Source organism: Neolamprologus multifasciatus, chromosome 9, assembly GCF_963576455.1.
Source record: "Neolamprologus multifasciatus chromosome 9, fNeoMul1.2, whole genome shotgun sequence".
NCBI lineage: Eukaryota > Metazoa > Chordata > Actinopteri > Cichliformes > Cichlidae > Neolamprologus > Neolamprologus multifasciatus.
The window spans coordinates 21,598,130-21,604,693 of NC_140447.1; positions in this window are offsets into that span (position 1 = coordinate 21,598,130).

Sequence of the window (6,564 nt, forward strand, 5' to 3'; positions counted from 1 at the left end):
CGCTTGAGATGTTTTCCACAAAGTCTTAAGTTTTAAACAGTTGCAACATCTTCCTCTGTATAATCTGTGTATCTCTGAGCGGGAACATCATTAAAATGGCAGTAAAATACGAGACAGTTGTACTGTTGTGTAGCTGGTTACATCCAGAGGTGCATGACTGGCTGAAGTGCCACAAATACAGTTGTGCATGCCATAACATGTGACGTCAAACTCGGATGTGCACGATGTTAGCAGCTCGGGGTAACAAATATGCTGGTGGAGGTGACAGGCAGAGTAAGTCCTTTCTTAGGTGATAAAGCAAATAAATTAGGGCGGATAATTCCACAGGAAACAGGTGAATGTGTTTTGAAGGTGGTGATGTTTCAAAGGGAGCATGGAGCAGGCAACTAGAAGAGGCAAAGAGAGACTCCATTAATACGGGCGGAAGATTGCAAGCAACAGATAACAGAAGTAGCCTAATGGTCACCAAAATGGCACAAAAATATGGCAGAGAACTGTTGCAACTTAGAGGCTTAATAGATATTATACTCAATTATCACATGTAGAGCAGATGCTGGAAGACCAGCGTGGTGCCAAAAAGCAACATTTGGTATTTTTGGAACAACCTGCATGTGCAAAAAAAAAATCCAGGTTCAATTATTATTGCAAGAAATATAACATCATCGTTCTGTATTTCTACTGATCTGACCTGGGTAATATACTAGGAAGGAAATGATGCTGCAGTGTTTGATGAAAATGATCAACCTACAGAGAGCCAAATTCAAAGAAACCTTGAAAATCAAAGTGATCAAATGATGCAGCAGGCTAGTCCACTTTGCCTAAATTCCATTGTAGTGACTCAAAATATTACTGAGTAGTTTGTATTGCTACCATGTGCTGATATTTATGCCTGATAACGTCTTACTCTGATTGAGACGATGGGTTTGGTCCTGGACGGGTCTCCCACATATGGACCAGAGCATCAATGTGCTCCTGGACAGTCTGAGGTGCAACCTGGCAAACTAGAAAGATGATGTCCCAGCGGCGCTCTATTGGGTTTAGCAAGCATGGGGACCAATGGTATCAATTCTTTCACCCTTCAGGAACTACCTGAATGCACAAGGAGGAACCCAGGGCCCACCTCACCAGCATAGGGTCTGACATTGGGTCCAAGGTGTCATTGCCTAGCGTGTAGAGGCCCTCCATGTATGTGCCTCCCCATCGCTGACTTATACCACCAAACTGGTCTTGCTGAATGATGTTGCAGGCAGCACAATGTTCTCCACAGATTCTCCGGGGGCTTTCGCGTCTGCCACATTTGCTCAGGGTGAACCTGCTCTCATCTGTGAAAAGAATATTGCAGGTAATGGACCTGCCAATTCTGGTATTCTATGGCAAATGCCAGTCGGCTCCATGGTGCTGGGCATCAAGCACGGTGCCAAACAGAGGATGCTGAAACTCTAGTTGGCCACACATATGCAGTCATTGTTGTTGGGGTTACTGATTGTTTGGTCAGAGACATTCACACCAGTGCCCTGCTGGAGGATATTTTATAGCAATAGCAGTGCTCATCCTGTTCTTTCTTGCACAAAGGAGCAGGTCCTGCTCATGGGTTAAGGACCTTCTACTGCCCCGTCCAGCTCGCCTAAAATAACAGCTTGTCTCCGTGCTACTGAGACAGCAAACCTTCTGGCAATGGCACGTATTCATGTGATTCCCTCTGCAACAACTGTGAGGTTCAGGTATCACCTCATGATATCAGTAGTGACTCTGACCCAATCCAAATACATTATACAATACATTACATAATTTCCTTAGGGATTAATAAAGTATTCAGATTCTGATTCTGAAATACAAAACTAGTGAGAAAGCAGTCAGAAAGATGAGAAGGGACCTCCGCCTGTAAAACCATTCCTTTGGGGGAAGGGGTAATTTTCGTTGTAACACTATAAATATGATAATGGTGTCTTCAATAGTATTTGGCCCCAAAGAAACCACACACACTCCTTTTTGATTCTATTCTATCTATTTAAATTCTTTGTATTATATTCCTCTGTTCAGCACTTTGGGCAACACTTGATGTCTTTTAAATGTGCTATATAAATAAAGATGACTTGACTTGATTCATAAAGATTGCGTGGGTGATCGATGTGGCCAACACTTAGAAGAAAGAGAAAAAAATTGTAGGTAATACAGAAAAAAGATAATCAATTTTTGTGTGAATGATAATGTGTAAAGTTAATTGGCCCAGCTTCATTATCAATCTCCCACACAAGCAAATATGGGATCATAACAAATAATCCCCCTGAAGCTGCTTCGTATTGCAGATGTTTGCATGATTCACTTTGAGGTGTGGAGCCAGAGGGGCTCACTGTTTTTGATCTATGACTCAGGGGAACAGCTGATCATCTTCAGAAATGCTGAATGTGCACTGTGAGTGAGCGGGACATTTACAATCAATGGCCGGGGGATTGGAAGGCACGCTGGCGGTCCTCTACATCAAGGTAGGAGAGAAAAAGATGGGGGCAAAGTTGGAAAATTTAGGTGATGATGAAGTGAAAATGTTGGACAAAGAGGCAAAAGTGATGGAAGATTTCGACAGAAGCTAAAAATGATGAGATGGGTGAGGACTTTTACTCAGTAAATCCTTATGTACAGTATAATAACTTAGTATAATCCATAATAACTTCACTTAAATGAGACAGTTGCTATTTAACCACAAAACACTGTAAATATGATCAACTCAAATGCTTTTAGATTTAAGCCTGTCGTCACAGAAAATGCATCTTTGCAATAAATGATGAAAAGCATCATGTTTGTGTAATTCAGCATAACTGCAGATTGAAAAGACTGATGCAAAGAAGTGATGATGCTGATTTCAAAAGCTTCTGCAGATTGATACACTCTCCCATTAGGTTTGCACTTGAGATCTGCTTTCCATATATAAATCTTAACATATTAGAAATTAAAATGGACATAGAAATACAAAATAAAAGCAAAATGACAAATAAACAAAACAAATCAATTAAGCAGCTCCTGAGAAACTGAACCAGCAGGTGTTTCAACTGATTAGATCCCAGAAAAATAAATGAAGTACAAAAAAAGACAAACATATTCTGAAAGAAATACACAACTTTTTATCCAAATACAACTTTCTGCATAAATAAAGTGAGCATAAATGACTGATAATCTTTTCATGTATTAATTTTTTCTTTCCCAGAAACTGTGAAAACTGTTCTGTGCTCTAATCATCTGTGACTTTCAGTAGGGTTGCAGTCATAGCTGGGCATCTCTTTAGGAGCCAGCTTTTTTTTGTGCTGCCCACATGTTCTGTGTCACTTCATGACATCTTTGTCATTTTTGTGTAAAATTGAAAAATAATGATAAAAGCAAAAAATATATATCAAGGCAAAAGAATTCTGAAAATTGCCCTCCACCCATTTCCCTCACCTATATAGTCATTTTTTAGCCTCTATTGTTGCATTTCTTTTATATGTCGTAGTTTCCATCATTCTCTTAGAAATCTGCATAGCTCCTGACTATGTGGTGAAATTTGAAATTTTCCCCATTGAGCGTAATAACAGCCTTTCCTGCTTTCTTCACAGCTACTGGATAAAAGCCAAACTTTAGAAAAGTGCCTGTCCAGCAATGCAGACTTTTCAATGCTAGAGCCATTTATAATGCAGGACATTGTCTCAGTATGTGGCAGTCCCAAAGAGTAAGACACCTGGTCCCCCGAAGGCTATTCTTTCATCACCATAACTGAGTTTTGTCCAAATCCATGAAATTCAACTTTTGATGTAGCTCCTGGTTTCTAAGCAGCCTTCAGCCATGTTTAGCCTATGAACACCTGCTTTAAGGCTTATGGATATTGAGGTTTCTCACGTGTTGTCCACCACACTGGACTTGATACATCCACCCAGTACCTTGTTGGGAATTAACATGTTTTCTCTGACTGGTTGGCAGAGGTTTCTGGAGTTTTTTGGTTCTTTTTGGGTAAAATCAGAGTCACAGAAGGTGCTGCACCAAAATCCTCCCATAGTGATTACTTTTCTAGTAGATTGGAATTGGATGCACAATTCAAAAAAACATAAATGTAAACTGGAAATGGACAAGCACTGCAGTGAGCATGTTTCAAAAGGCACAACTTTTACTTTGAAGGTGGATGGCCTCCAGTTTTCTGGCTTGTGTTATTTTCACAGTTTCACTAAAGCTTGGAGAGTCGCACCTGCCATCAGTTTCCATCAACCACAACAGGTCACATGGGGGATCTTTGCATCCATTTTTTTTCATTTAACAACGATGATCATTATTAGAGGCACAAGGAAGGATCTGCAACACATCTGCAACAGAATCAGCAGTTTTGCACGTTTCTGTCATTAATTTTGATAAAATTGAGCTCTTATTTATGATTAATTCCAAACTGTTAGTCATGAACATCCACCACAGACAGTGTCTTAGATAATTCAGATAAAGGTCTCCTGAATCCTCACATTTATCTCTCCTATCTTTGCATCGAGATGAGCAAAACTGACCTAATACCAAGATAATACGCTTCTATATATAAAACAATGAGACTGGAGATAGATCACAAACCCACTGAAGCCTGATATTACACAAAGAAAACAGCCACGCTCTGTAGAAATTCGACTGTCTCACGGCATCAGAAGTCATCCGTCTACTGATTTGCCCTCCGGCCTTAAAACATGCTTGGCATCAGTGGGTTGTACAGAGGCTCCCTACTGTGTGTTTTATACACACACACAGAGGCAGGCACGTAGTATAGGTCCACACAACCTTGACACATACTTTTAGATATGAGGCAAATCTATTCTGCAACCAGTACACAGTGAGAGCTCTCCTAACCGCCTCTGCATGTCCGCTGTAGTACGCTGGCGCTTCTCCCCACAATCCTCCACTAACCGTCACCTAGGGAACCTCTAGCTTTGTGATGGATGCCTATGACTTAATGAGAAGGGAAAGCCGTCAATAGACACGATCGATGCATGTCTCAGCATCATCACTTTACTGGCACATTTGTACCCAATTATATATGCACACAGCTTTCAGAAGATGTCATCTTGAATTCTGTGAAAAATTTCATTTTCTGACTATTTGAGGACAATTGAGACTTTTTCTTCTCCTTCTTTACGTTTCAATTACTGGCCCAGTAATTTATTTTATTTTTTACGATAACAATTAACATCCTGCAGGCGGTGTGGCTGAACGTGCACCAGGCAGCACATGCATCACAGGCAGTTTGATGTATTAAGTCGTCTCCTAACGAACAGAAACTATCAAAAAAAGAGTAAATTACTACAACTGACCTTAAAATGAAATGTATATCGGAACATTTTCATATGCTTGACATGTGAATATGAATAAATCAAATGTCTGACTTTTTTTGCATTTCCCTCATAAAAATGTTATAAACCACCATTTGCAAATATTTAATTTTGGGACATATATTAATGGGACATTTTCTGTTCCTCATATGACACATTCATCATCGTTCCTGTAATAGTTGTAACTTTCTCTCTCTATTTTTTTAACAGCTGGGTGTCACTAGCACACTCAGTGCTGGGTTTAATAGCACTATCAGCTGTATCCAGTGGTGCAGTTGGGGTTGTGACCATGTTTCAGGATAGCTTTGAATGAAATGTAGCTGCAAGCATTTGTATTTTATCCTCAGCAATTCATAAATAATGATTTGTGGCATCAATATGAGACTATGAACAACACCCACCCACAGCAGAGCAACAATTTAACATAATGTTAATGTAATAAATGCTCCCTTTTCTCTTAAGTGGTAATGTCTTTTAAAAATTAATGCATGAAAAAAAATTACAGCTGTGCTTTTGGAGATACAGTCATGCTAACATTTGGCATCAGGTGTGCATGTGTACTACATTTGAGCTTAGGGAATTGTGCAGGTGATGGCATAGTTTGCACAGATGGCTAAAAAAAAGTTAAAGCACCCTTTGTCTCTAATCTGTGAAGATACATTTGAGAAATAATCAAATGTATTAGTTTATAATGATAGTAAATAAACTGGAAGCATGATCATGACTAGCCATTTTCCCTTCATAGACATAAATACACGCAGAGGGGGAAAAAAAAGAAAAGTTTTCCACGAAGGATATCACTAATTACAGCTGGCTCCTGTGCTGTGATCTGTAAAATTGATTTCTGGTACTAATTTGCAAAGCTATTAATGATTTAGCAGCTTTTTATACACCAACAAGGTAACTCATCTTGTATCGGAGGATTAAATAAACAAGGAAGAAGCAAGGAAACATTTGTTTTAATATGTTTAATATGTAGCTTCGGTTTTATATTTTATGCTGTTTTCTTCTCAGTTGTTTTGTCATTTTTATTTTTTTATATTTTTTATTTAAATCTAGAGAAAGTATACGAGAAGGTGACAGGAAAAAAGAGTGTGGTAGTGCACGAGGAAGCTAGGAAAGGAAGAGAAAGGCATGAGGATGGTGCTGAACATGAGGACAGTGAGACATTGCTGCAGCTGGAGTGACTGAGAGGTTTGAGGGCTGTGAGCTCCTTGTTTGCAGTGGTGATGGACAGGTT